This window comes from Schistocerca nitens, chromosome 2, assembly GCF_023898315.1.
Source record: "Schistocerca nitens isolate TAMUIC-IGC-003100 chromosome 2, iqSchNite1.1, whole genome shotgun sequence".
NCBI classification, from domain to species: domain Eukaryota; kingdom Metazoa; phylum Arthropoda; class Insecta; order Orthoptera; family Acrididae; genus Schistocerca; species Schistocerca nitens.
Genome location: NC_064615.1, coordinates 1,046,506,897 through 1,046,521,367, shown reverse-complemented (window position 1 = coordinate 1,046,521,367; position 14,471 = coordinate 1,046,506,897). Strand labels below are relative to the sequence as shown.

General features: G+C 42.9%; 1 protein-coding gene across 1 annotated transcript in view; it reads left to right on the top strand.

The window, feature by feature from the left end:
* Positions 1-14,471, top strand: part of LOC126237388 (SET domain-containing protein SmydA-8-like) — a 341,453-nt gene that overhangs the window by 271,098 nt on the left and 55,884 nt on the right. The gene's annotated exons all lie outside the window — the stretch shown is intronic.

The window sequence follows — 14,471 nt, the reverse complement described above, 5'->3', positions numbered from 1 at the left end:
TCTCTTTCCTCTGTATTTAGGAGTGGAATTAGCGTTGTACTCATGTTACCACATTTGCTTTTAATGTCACCGAAGGTTGTTTTGATTTTCCCGTATGCTGAGTTCGTCCTTCCGACAATCATTTCTTTTCCGATTTCTTCACATTTTTCATGCAGCCATTTCATCTTATCTTCCCTGCATTTCCTATTTATTTCATTCCACAGCGACTTGTGTTTCTGTATTCCTGAGTTTCCCGGAACATTTTTGTGCTTCCTCCTTTCATCGATCAAATGAAGTATTTCTTCTGTTACCCATTGTTTCTTCGTAGTTAACTTCTTTGTACCCATGTTTTTCTTTCAAACTTCTGTGATGACCCTTCTTAGAGATGTCCATTCCTCTTCAACTGTACTGCCTGGTGAGTTAACATCCCAAAGATGTTCGGGCTCACATGCGGTTCCTCTTCGTCGAAATGCCTTGGCTCAAACTCGTCTAGGGGTTGAGCCGCACGTGTCGCATTACACGCCCTGAATTAGACACCTGTGACACTTTGGTTAAATTTTCTGGCTGATGCCAAGTTTGCGAAATACAAAGTAAACATAACATATAATAAAAGTAATAATAATATCGGGAACTAACGACCCATAAATGATGTAGACCACACAGTTGCGATCTGGTTAGAATAACGTTTATTGAGAAAGCAAACTAATAGCGAAAGTGGTCGTATTTAGAGTTACTGTTACACTCGAGCATATATCCAGTTGACACAGTTCGATCATTCACAATCACGAAATACAAGTTATCTACGCGAAAAGATTGCATTCACACCAGGCGCGCAGCTGCTCACCGCTCAGAGACTAAGTCTCGCGATACCACACAACGCGAAATTTTCTAAGTCGTTTCACTTCTTAGCTGCCTAAAGACCGATTGTCAGCTTTCGCGTGTCAATCCGAACTGCCTTCTGCCCGTCTTGACCACTTTTACATTCTAAATAAAGTAACAATAATATCCATTACATAATAAACGTTAAATTCTTTTACATAAAACCAATACAATTTCCTTCTTAGCTTTGAATGCCACGGCCAGCAGCCTTGCACCAATGTGCTTTCTGATAAATAAACAAAGAACAAAAGTAACTGTTATGCACTAAACTTTACAACAAATATTCTATTACCTAATGATACAATAAGGTGTCACGCTGTCATCGTTCAAGGTGTTTTGTGTGGAGGAAATGGAGATCTGATGCTTAATTGTAAGTACTGATAATTTAAATTTACTATATCTTCTAAACAAATAAAGTTACAGAGTTGATATTTACAATGTTTGTCACTTTAATGATGCATGTTACAAAACTTGTGGATTTCACTTTACAGTAAATCCTAAACTATTATAGATAAGGTCAATATTCAAGTTTTACTGGGATCACCACGAAAATTTGTGGAGGACGACAGATTAAAACTACTGTGGCTGGATTCCCTGCATTACTACAGAATTATATAGTTTACATAAATGTTTCCCTTTTTGGCCGATCTTAAGCCGACGGTTGTGGCCGAGCGGTTCTAGGCGCTACAGTCCGGAACCGCGGTGCTGCTACGGTCGCAGGTTCGAATCCTGCCTCGGGCATGGATGTGTGTGATGTCCTTAGGTTGGTTAGGTCTAGGGGATTGGTGTCCTCAGATGTTAAGTCCCATAGTGCTTAGAGCCATTTGAACCATATGGACGATCTTAGGTCTGCCATATTTAACACTGCTACGTCTCCTTGGCCAAAGACAGCTTATACTGGGTTTCCCTATGATGTAGGTTCTCGTCTGTCTCACTCGCACACTACAGCGCTTAGGCCTCAACAGACAATAGACGCCTGTGAGTTTCCCCATCTCGTGGTGAATCTGCGCCCTTTGTGGCATGTGGTTCTGGACGACAAGGTTCATTTCACAATTCGTGCAGGCTGACTCTTTCGGCCATATATTTAAATGAGAGCGCAATGCTCGTTAACTCACGGCCTACTGAGCTATTCGTTATTGCTGTATCTATAGCCTTAGAGAACTTCAAGCGTATCTCGTCATTCATTAGTACTTCTACATATATATATGTCTACTGATTCTTACAGACTAATGTCTTAAACTTCAGCCCACTCTTCGTCACTACTATATTGTTTTCTGTGTCTATATCTGCTCCTGGGTACTCCTTACAATCCAGTATCTGATTTCGGGATCTCTGTCTGACCATGTAATCTAACTGAAATCTTCCCGTATCACCCGGTCTTTTCCAAGTATACAACCTCCCCTTGTGATTCTTGAACAGGGTATTCGCTATTACTAGCAGAAACATGTTACAGAACTCAATTAGTCTTTCTCCTCTCTCATTCCTTGTCCCAAGCCCATATTCTCCTGTAACCTGTTCTACTCCTTCTCCTACAACTGCATTCCAATCTCCCATGACTATTAGATTTTCGTTTCCCTTTACGTACTGTACTACCCTTTCGATAACCTCACATACTCTTATATCTTCATCTTCAGCTTGCAGCGTCGGCATATACACATGCACTACCGTTGTCGGTGTTGGTTTGCTGTCGATTCTGATAAGAACAACCCTCCTACTGAACTGTTCACAGTAACACATCTCTGCCCCACCTTCCTATTCATAACGAATCCTACTCCCGTTATACCATTTTCTGCTGCTGTCGATATTACCCTATACTCATCTGAATAGAAATCCTTGTCTTCTTTCCATTTCACTTCACTGACACCTACTATATCTAGATCGAGTCTTTGCATTTCCATTTTCATATTTTCTAGTTTCCTTACCAAGATAAAGCTTCTGACATTCCACCCTCCGATTCGTAGAACGTTATCCTTTCGTTAATTATTCAGTCTTTTTCTCATGGTCATCTCCCCCTTGGCAGTCCCCTCCCGGAGATCCGAATGGGGGACTATTCCGGAATCTTTTGCCAATGGAGAGATCGTGATGACACTTTTCAATTACAGGCCACATGTCCTGTGGATACACGTTACATGTCTTTAAAGTAGTGGTTTCGATTGCCTTCTGCATCCTCATGCCGTTGATCACTGCTGATTCTTCCGCCTTTAGGGGCAGTTTCCGACCACTAGGACAAGCCCTGAACCTCTGCCTGCTTCTCCGCCCTTTTTGACAAGGCCGTTGGCAGAACGATGGTGACTTCTTAAGCCGGAAGTCTTTGGCCGCCATTGCTGATTATTAATCAAAATTTAAAGAGTGGTGGGATTCGAACCTGTGGCCGAGGACGTTTCGATTACTAATCGAAGACGCTACCCCCTTTTTAAAAAAATCTCATTCTGTTTGTTATTGTTCGGTGTATTTATTCGGGGCGGACGTCCCATGACACCCGTTCAAGTTCTTTGTTGATTCATTTGCTCAGTTTTTTATTACAGAGGGCGACTAACCCTCTGACCGAGCACGCTGAGCCATCGTGACGGCTCCCCTAGACTACGGGTGACTCATACAGCACAACAGCAGAGATCTCGCGAACGTTTTTATTCTAGTGTAATAAAAAAAATGGTTCAAATGGCTCTGAGCACTATGGGACTCAACTGCTGAGGTCATCAGTCCCATAGAACTTAGAACGACTTAAACCTAACTAACCTAAGGACATCACACACACCCATGCCCGAGGCAGGATTCGAACCTGCGATCGTAGCGGTCACGCGGTTCCAGACTGTAGCGCCTAGAACCGCTCGGCCACCCAGGCCGGCTCTAGTGTCGTAGTAAAAGTATTAAGGATACAATTTCCCCTCTTATGAACTTGTTTGATATCGATTATAATGTTAACTCTGATCCAAACCGTAATTATTTTCCCCCTTAGATTTAGTTCTATGTCAGTTACTATACTTCCCACTCTTACCTTATTTTAAAATCGTGTCTTGTTTTATTGTTGGGCTTGATGGATGTCATGCATACAAATAAACAAAAGTTTCAATATTAAGTCTATATTCACATATTTTAATCGTGATGTTCGCTATAATGCCGACTGCGGCAGAAAAGTGTAACCCAAAATATGAAATTACCCTAACAGCCTGCTGAGTAATTTTGTTTTATGCAAATGTTGCCTGTAATAAAGATTTTTCGTCGTAGTCTTTATAATTTACACCGAAGCTCCAAAGAAACTGGTACAGGCATGCGTATTCAAATACAGAGGTATGTAAACAGGCAGAATACGGGGTTGTGGTCAGCAACAAGTGTCTGCCGCAACTGTTGGATCGGCTACTGCTACTACACTGATAGATTTAAGTGTGTTTGAACGTAGTGTTATTGTCGGCACACGAGCGATGGGACACAGCGTCTCCGATGTAGCGATGAAGTGGGGATTTTCCCGTAAGAGCATTTCACGAGTGTACCATGAACATCAGGAATCCGGAGAAACATCAAATCGCCAACATCGCTGCAAGAACGGGACCAACGATGACTGAAGAGAACCGTTCAACGTGACAGAAGTATTCCGCAAATTACTACAGATTTCAATGCTGGGCAATCAACAAGCGTCAGCGTGCGAACCGGTCAATGCAACATCATAGCCGGCCGGTGTGGCCGTGCGGTTAAAGGCGCTTCAGTCTGGAACCGCGTGAACGCTACGGTCGCAGGTTCGAATCCTGCCTCGGGCATGGATGTGTGTGATGTCCTTAGGTTTAATTAGTTCTAAGTTCTAGGCGACTGATGACCTCAGAAGTTAAGTCGCATAGTGCTCAGAGCCATTTGAGCAACATCATAGATACGGGCTTTCGGAGCCGAAGGCCCACTCGTATACCCTTGATGACTGCACAACACAAAGCTTTACGCCTCGCCTGGACCCGTCAACACTGACATTGGACTGTTGATGACTGGAAACATGTTGCCTGGTCGGACGAGTCTCGTTTCAAATTGTATCGAGCGGATGGACGTGCACGTGTACAACCTCATGAATCCATGGACCCTGTATGTCACCAGGGGACTGTTCAAGGTGGTGGGGGCTCTGTAATGGTGTGGGACGTGTGCAGATGGAGTGATATGGGACCCCTTATACGTCTAGATACGACACTAGCAGGTGACACATACGTAAACGCCTGATCACCTGCATCCATTCGTATCCACTGTGCGTTCCGTCGGACTTGGTTAATTCCAGCAGGACAGTGCGACACTCCACACGTCCAGAATTGCTACATAGTGACCCCAGAAACACTCTTCTGAGTTTAAACAGTTCCGCTGGCCATAGAAGTCCCCAGGCATGAACATTATTAAGAATATCTAGGCTGCCTTGGAACGTGCTGTTCAGAAGAGATCGCCACCTCCTCGTACTCTTATTGATTTATTGACAACCCAGCAGGATTCATGGTGTCAGTTCCCTCCAGCACTACTTCAAACACTAGTCAAGTACATGTCACATCGTGTTGCGGCACTTCTGCGTGCTCGCGGGGACCCTCCACGATATTAGGCAGGCGTTCCAGTGTAGGGAACCGAATCATTAGTTAAACGCTAATGTGGATAACGAATTTGAAAAGCAAAACAAGACAAGACTCGTTAATTTATGTGACAGTTTAATTCTCTCCTTAACTTCTCTTGTATCTCATTCTGAAGAGAACTTTTAGAATTTCCTGATGCCTTAACTCTGACATGTGCGTATGAGAGACATGCATGCCGGACACGATAAACAGCGCCGTCTGCGAGGCTGCGGATTAAATTTAAACTGGCACGCACCGTAATTGCTGCTGGCAGAAAACTAACCACCTAAATTTCCCTCTAATTGAATAGCTTCCATGAGTCACGATACGCGAAGAAGCGGCTGGCACCTGTGCCATGCTGGACACCCAGAAATAGGCCAGAATTCAGATAGCGTCCCCATTCCAAACGAGTAACGGCACAATCTGCGTTGATGAACCTTTGGGTCCAGAATGCGCGCACTTACAGTCTTGTTCTAGTATTGTAATCAGACAAGCGTTTGTTACCGAGATAGGAAAGCGAGGCAAACTCGTACTGAAGGAGTATGCAGGTTGAAGATTTCGCTTGGCACAATGGTCGTCCACGTGGTTTCCGTTACTCTTAACAAGACCTAAGATGCCATTCCTCTCTGTAAATTGTGATCTTTACTATTAGCGGAATGAGTCATTCATAAGTTCAAGCTGTTAGAACTTTATACAGAGAACTTGTAGAACTAGTAGTTACAAAAATGTCTAGAGAGAATCCTGTAACTGAAGACTTACAACAGCGATGTGCCATAGCATCTACATTATTTAAAATGTAGTTGATGTCTGCCTTAAGGTTACGGATGTGTCTATAAATGATTGCAAGTGATTCACTTTTCATTTTGGTGATGACTAAGTCATTTTTGAAGAGTATTGTCGTTGTTGTGGTCTTCAGTCCAGAGACTGGTTTGATGCAGCTCTCCATGCTACTCTATCCTGCGCAAGGTTCTTCGTCTCTCAGTACCTACTGCAACCTACATACTTCTGAATCTGTTTAGTGTACTCATCTCTTGGTCTCCCTCTACGATTTTTACTCTCCCCGCTGCCCTCCAATACTAAATTGGTGATCCCTTGATGCCTCAGAATATGCCCTACCAACCGATGCTTCTTCTAGTCAAGTTGTGCCACAAATTTCTCTTCTCACCAATACTATTCAATACCTCGTCATTCGTTATGTGATCTACCCATCTAATCATCAGCATTCTTCTGTTGCACCACATTTCGAAAGCTTCTATTCTCTTCTGTCCAAACTATTTATCGTCCACGTTTCACTTCCAGACATGGCTACACACCATACTATCAGAAACGACTTCCGGACACTTAACTCTATACTCGATGTTAACAAATTTCTCTTCTTCAGAAACGCTTTCCTTGCCATTGCCAGTCTGCATTTTATATCCTCTCTACTTCGACCATCATCAGTTATTTTGCTCCCCAAATAGCAAAACTCATTTACTACTTTAAGCGTCTCATTTCCTAATCGAATTCCCTCAGCACCAAACGAGTTAAATCGACTACATTCCATTATCCTCGTTTTGCTTTTTTTGATGTTCATCTCATATCCTCCTTTCAAGACATTGTCCATTGCGTTCAACTGCTCTTCCAAGTCCTTTGCTGTCTGTGACAGAATTACAATGTCATCGGCGAACCTTAAAGTTTTAATTTCTTCTCCATGGATTTTAATCCCTACTCCGAATTTTTCTTTTGTTTCCTTTACTGCTTGCTCAGTATACAGATTGAATAACATCGGGGAGAGGCTACAACCCTGTCTTACTCCCTTCCCAACCACTGCTTCCCTTTCATGCCCCTCGAATCTTATAACTGCCATCTCGTTTCTGTACAAATTGTAAATAGCCTTTCGCTCCTTGTATTTTAGCCCTGCCACCTTCAGAATTTGAAAGAGAGTTTTACAGCCAACATTGTCAAAAGCTTTCTCTAAGTCTACAAATGCTAGAAATGTAGGTTTGCCCTTCCATAATCTATTTTCTAAGATTAGTCGTAGGGTCAGTATTGCCTCACGTGTTCCAACATTTCTACGGAATCCAAACTGATCTTCTTCGAGGTCGGCTTCTACCAGTTTTTCCATTCGTCTGTAAAGAATTCGTGTTAGTATTTTGCAGCCGTGACTTATTAAACTGATAGTTCGGTAATTTTCGCATCTGTCAACACCTCCTTTCTTTGGGATTGCAATTATTATATTCTTCTTGAAGTGTGAGGGTTTTTCGCCTGTCTCATACATCTTGCTCACCAGATGGTAGAGTTTTGTTAGTCCTGGCTCCCCCAAGGCTGTCAGTAGTTCTAATGGAATGTTGTCTACTCCCAGGGCCCTGTTTCGACTCAGGTCTTTCAGTGCTCTGTCAAACTCTTCACGCAGTATCATCTCTCCTATTTCATCTTCATCTACATTCTCTTCCATTTCTATAATATTGGCCTCAAGAACACCACTCTCGTATAGACCCTCTATATACTCCTTCCACCTTTCTGCTTTCCCTTCTTTGCGTAGAACTGGGTTTCCATCTGAGCTTTTGATATTCATACAAGTGGTTCACTTTTCTCCAAAGGTCTCTTTAATTTTCCTGTAGGCAGTATCTATCTTACCCCTAGTGAGATAAGCCTCTAAATCCTTACATTTGTCCTCTAGCCATGCCTGCTTAGCCATTTTGCACTCCCTGTCGATCTCATTTTTGAGACGTTTCTATTCCTTTTTGCCTGCTTCATTTACTGCATTTTTACATTTTCTCCTTTCATCAATTAAATTCATTATCTCTTCTGTTACCCAAGGATTTCTACTAGCCCTCGTCATTTTACCTACCTGATCCTCTGCTACCTTCACTATTTCTTGTCTCAAAGCTACCCATTCTTCTGCTACTGTATTTCTTTCCCCCATTCTTGTCAATCGTTCCCTAATGCTCTCCCTGAAGCTCTCTGCAACCTCTGTTTCTTTCAGTTTATCCAGGTCCCATCTCCTCAAATTCCCAGCTTTTTGCAGTTTCTTCAGTTTTAATCTACAGTTCATAACCAATAGATTGTGGTCAGAGTCCACATCTGCCCCTGGAAATGTCTTACAATTTAAAACCTGGTTCCTATATCTCTGTCTTACCGTTATATAATCTATCTGAGACCTTCCAGTATCTCCAGGATTCTTCCAGGTATACAACCTTCTTTTATGATTCTTGAACCAAGAGTTAGCTATGATTAAGTAATGCTCTGTGCAAAATTCTACCAGGCGTCTTCCTCTTTCATTCCGTACTCCCATTCCATATTCACCTACTACGTTTCCTTCTCTTCCATTTCCTACTATCGAGTTCCAGTCATCCATGACTATTAAATTTTCGTCTCCCTTCATTATCTGAATAATTTCTTATATCTCATCATACATTTCATCAATCTCTTCGTCATCTGCGGAGCTAGTTGGCATATAAACTTGTACTACTGTGGTAGTACAAGTTGAAGAAGATAAGAATGACGTAAACTGCACGGTCAGAAAGTTGCACAGAGAATACAATAAATGGGATTTAATTACCAGGTTGGAAAAAATGGAGTATTTGGTTACTAGAAGAATGGGTAAAGACATTACATTAGCTTTTGAGCAGTAAGGTCTGTGTTATCTTACAAATGTTTGGGAGTCATAATTAACAAAGATGGATGGAGTAAAAGCGAAATTAAGACCCGCATGAGCCAAGGTAGACAGGCAGCCAAATAACTAAATGGAGAATTTTTTGGAGCACACATGCGAGGGGCGTTCAATAAGTAATGCAGCAATCTTTTTTCCTGAAAGCAGGTTGGTTTTATTCAGGATTTAAATTCACTGAATCATTCCTCAGTCTTTTCGTTTTTCAACGTAATTCCGTTCAAAGCGACGACCTCACGCCACCTTACTGGCACGGTCTGTATGCTTACATGGTGCCACTAAACTGGTTGAGATCGGAGTCAACGTCTTGCTGCATCAATAACCTCCCCATCGTCCACACACTGCTTCTCGCAGAGTGTATCCTTCAAAGGGCCAAACAGATGGAAGTCGGAAGTGGCGAGACGCGGGCTGTAGGGTGGATGAGCGGGAACAGTCTAGCGAAGTTCTGTGAGCTCCTCTCGTGTGGCAGACTTGCGTTTTCATGGAGAAGGAGAAGTTGGTATGCATTTTTGGGGCGACGAACACGCTGAAAGCGTTTTTTCAATTTCCTGAGGGTAGCACTATACACTTCCGAGTTGGTCGTTGAACCATGAGGGAGGACATCAAACAGAACAACCCCTTCAGACTCGCAGAAGACTGTCGCCCTGATTTTACCAGCTGAGGGTCTGGATTGGAACTTTTATTTCGGAGGAGAGATGGTGTGGCGCCACTCTGTGGATTCCCGCTTTAGTTTCTGGTTCGAAGTGATGGACCCGTGTGAGATCCCCTGCTATACCCACAGGACAGGACAGATAGTTTGATTTCTGGAAAGGGGCCAAAATGAGGGTCCGTCAGTTGCACTCGAACATACTACTTTATTCATTTGATAAATATTACAAGAGTAAAGAAAACATTAAAAACAGAACAAGCCAAACATTAATTTTAGAACTTAGTTCCCGGCTAAATGCGCCATTCAATCTCACGCCTCAAGGGCAAAACAACTTTAATTTAAAACCGGCTGAAGGCCAGTCACTTAAGACTCAAAAACAAGAATTTGAATTTTAAAAGGCAGAAGCCCTCATCTTAAAACATTTCCTTAAATTAGGCTGAAGGCCCAAACAACCTCACGCCCTAAAGGCAAAACACCTTTAACTTAAGGCTCAAAACAGGAATTTGAATTTTAAAAAGCAGAAGGCCTTATACTGAAATTTCTTTAAATCAGGCTGAAGGCCCAAAAAATCTCACGCCTTAAGGGCAAAATAACTTTAATTTAAAGTTAGCTACAAGCCATACATAAACAAAAAACAAGGACATACAAGAAAAGGCAGCACATCAAACAGCGCTCAGAAGTTTGCAAGGGCCCTATGTGAGACAGGCAGCCGGCCCAACAATTCTCAATCCGACGGCAACCCAACCGACAGACATTCAACGGACCACGCGACAGGATAACTTCCTCTCCACCCATCCAGCACACAACAGGAAGATCAATGTAACAACGCATAAGGTATCGGCACCCACAACGAATTACACATTCAGCTGTCAAACTAAACGCCTTGCTGGACAGCCACAACCTGACGAGGAAAATACACTGCCTGAATTTACGTCAACAGGCAGGGCAGGTAACCGGAACGTTAACGGCCACAAGCCACAAGATTCCGGTGGTGCACTTCAATTCAAAAATAATCAAGTTAAGTTAAACCCCACAGGAGGGCGGCTAGAATTTTGCCAACTTGAAAACACACGTTGTTGCTCGCGGGAATGTCCCAACAGCCCACAGCGAAATTCAAACGACACGACGTGAACAGTCGGGGCTGGCAGGTAGATTAAGTAAAGACTCAACTTTCGTGTCCGGGATCGGTGAGCGACGGACCTCGTAGCAATGGGAACAGCACCTCATACTCCAACCGCGCGTGGACGCCGCCAGCGGGCCCGGCCAGACACAGGCAACGGAGACTCCTCGCTGCTCCTCGCCAACCGACCAACTGGTCGCACACGGCGCAGCCGGAAACTATAAGCGCGAGGCCAAAGATAGTACAAGGGTGCGAATATCGATACACACTGCTGCTGCCACTCGCGGAGAGAGAGGACAACAGCCTAATCGCGATAACCGTGGGAGACTAATCACAGAATAGCAACCACGGTTTAATGCAAAGCATAACACGTGCCAGCCACGGCTCGCCGTGTTTCATCGCCTTTGACGATGTTCTACAAAAATTGTTCACAATCAGCCTCGTAACGCGCAAACAGTTCCGCAAAGATGGTCCTTCGTTGCTCATTATGGTCTTCTGTTACATGGTGAGAAACCAGCGAGCGTACACCTTTGAGTATGCCAACTGGTGGACCAGTATGTCAGCACCACCAAGAGGGACGTCCAGTTGTGCAGCGAGGTGTTTGACTGTGATCCGTCGATCACCTCGAAGAAACTGGCCGTACGTTCCAACATTGCCTAAGTCTCAGCTGTGCACGGCCAGCTGACACACCGGAGATCGGGCAGCTTTGCGCCATCTTGCTGCTCTGATGACAGACGCCTCGTCCAGCGACTTACTGAACTTTTGTTCACTGTTGAGTCTCCCTAGACATTCTACAAGCGCCTATGAATGTCTGCGATGTTCTTGTTTTCCGCCAAAGGAAACGCAATGACAACTCTTTGTTTAGGACGCACCTCCGTTACAGACGTCATTTTGAATGTTACGTATAACGCCGCCACCTTTCTGAACTTCATGAAACTGCAGGAGCTGAAGCAGGAATATTCCACGATGTCCCGAAACAAATTCTGCATTTATTTTCGACCGAAATTGGCTGAGAAAAAATAGTGTTGTTTCACTTATTTAACTCACCTCTTATTAGATCAGAAACTAAGATTAGGATATTTAAATTATTACAGAACGATGGGACATAACTGAAATAAGTAAGAGGCATTTATTATCGGTGGACATGGTATTTTGGAGGTGTTGCTGTAGATTGACACTACGGGATAATGAAGATAGACGTAAGAGAATGAACTTGTGCACTGTTGTAACGGACATAATCAAAGCAAAACAACTGATATGTTATGGGCATATATGCCCTTTTGGTAAAACCAGAAGGCCTAAGTAGATGATGTAATGAATTTCAATTAATACAAGTAGCAGACGCCCGAAAACAGTATGGCAAGAGGGAATCAGAAGGGCTATGTCCAAGAGGAACTAGCTGGTGCAAGAACTTTGGAAGCTAGGACGCGAGAAACAACTGTAATGTGTATGTAAGGTACACACGCTGTGCATTAAACGCAATAAAGAAAACAATGGTCGTTCTTAGCCGTATTTTGGGCGGTTTGAGTGAATGCCACGTCACTTTCTTACTCATGATTTAAATATGCGATAACGCAGCCAGTATCAATCTGCACAAAGCCACATGATTAAAAAATAGCTGTTGCTGGAGCTGTTGATACAGATGAAGTAGAAAGATGCGGCCTTTAGCACTTGGGCACTAGTTTCAAGAAACGAGTGCATATAAAGCATTTCACACTAAGAATTCATCAAACTTGTTGTAAAAAACAAATTTTAATTTCGCTTTTACTGGATGCGTCTTTGTTAACAATGACTCCCAAATATTTGCATGAGTCCACAGATGTTATTACGCCAATATCTATTGTCAGAACTTGGCGCACTTCTCCAGTGACCAAAAACTCTGTTTTCTCCAGATTGATAGTCAAACCCCATTTCTGGTATCCTCTGTGCAACTTTCAAACCATGAAGTTCGTGTCATTCTCATCCTCTGCAAAAATGACATGCATGCATTTCTGAAGGAGATTGGAAAGTATATTTGAACAACATAGGCACCGGGATTTTGACAAGCTGTGACATGGTCGCGGAACGAACGGTGATCCATAAAGTGTAGAATAAATTTCTTTATTTCCGTCTATGATTACAAAATGTTAGGTCCTCAGACTACCGGTTTCGGTCAGTAGTGACCATCTTCAGATCTGTTTTAAACACATGTGCTTATATAATGGAGCCATAGTGGCATCGTCAGACGATAAACACAAAATCCAACGGGCTGAGCTGCTTTTGTGTTTATCTTTTGACGATACCAATATGGCTCCATTATACAGGGCGTAAATTTTAAGTTGAGACACCAGAATAACTCGGAAAGTAAGCTACACACGAAAAAATGTGTGGTGCTAAAATTAGCCCGCCACCCCAGCCCCTTGGGGGTCAGGCGTGAGGCAACTTTAAAATTTCAAATAGGAACTCCCATTTTTTATCGCCGAATCAGATTCTACAAAAAAACTACGTACATTTTGTCTAAACATTTGTTTTGATTCTTGGTAGTTGGGGCTGTGATTCAAAAAAATCCATGTTCTCCTTTCTCTGTGGAAATTGGTTTCGGATGAATAAAAAAATACTTATTTACTCCGTAAATTTTGATTCGCTGAAACTAAAACTCTCCCTCTCTCCCCATAGGGTGGGGTTTGAGAGAGAGGAATTAGAGTTATAGAAATGTTGACCCAATCCGAATCTGCGGAAAAAAAATTAATATTTGGGTCAACATATCTAAAACTCTAATTCCTCTCTCTCAAACCCCACCCTATGGGGAGAGAGGGAATCAAAATTTACGAAGTTAATAAGTATTTTCTATTTATCCGTAACCATTTTCCACAGAAAAACGAGAATATGGATGTTCTTCAATTACAGCGCCAACTACCAATAATCAAAACAAATGTTTAAGACAAAATGTACGTCGTTTTTTATGTAGAAACTGGTTCTCAAAAAAGAATGGTGGTTCCCATTTGAAATTTTAAAGTAGTCTCCCGCCCCACCCCCTGGGGGCTGGGGTGGCGGGTTAATTTTAGCACCAGAAGATGTCCCCCTCAAAAATAATGAACTTTGGATTCTACACATGTTTTCATGTGAAGCATATTTTTTGAGTTATTATGGTTCGTCAACTTAAATTTTACGCCCTTTATTAGCACGTTTAAAACAGAGCCGAAGATGGTCATTGCTGACTGAAACCAGTCATTGCTGACTGACCAAGAATTTTGTGATCGTAAGCGCCAGCCAGAGTGGCCGAGCGGATATAGACGCTACAGTCTGGAACCGCGCGACCGCCACGGTCGCAGGTTCGAATCCTGCCTCGAGCATGGGTGTGTGTGATGTCTTTAGGTTAGTTAGGTTTAAGTAGTTCTAAGTTCTAGGGGACTGATGACCTCAGCAGTTGAGTCCCATAGTGCTCAGAGCCATTTGAACCATTTTTGATCATAAACGGAAATAAATAAATTTATTCTACTGCAGTTTTGTATCTCATACTTAATAACTGGCTTCGCCTTTAATCATGTCTCTTCCTGAAAGGTACAGTATCTGTGCGAGTACAGGACGTAAACCAAATCGGTGACATACAGAAGTTTCGGTCGGAAGTGTGCACGGATGGCCGAGGCG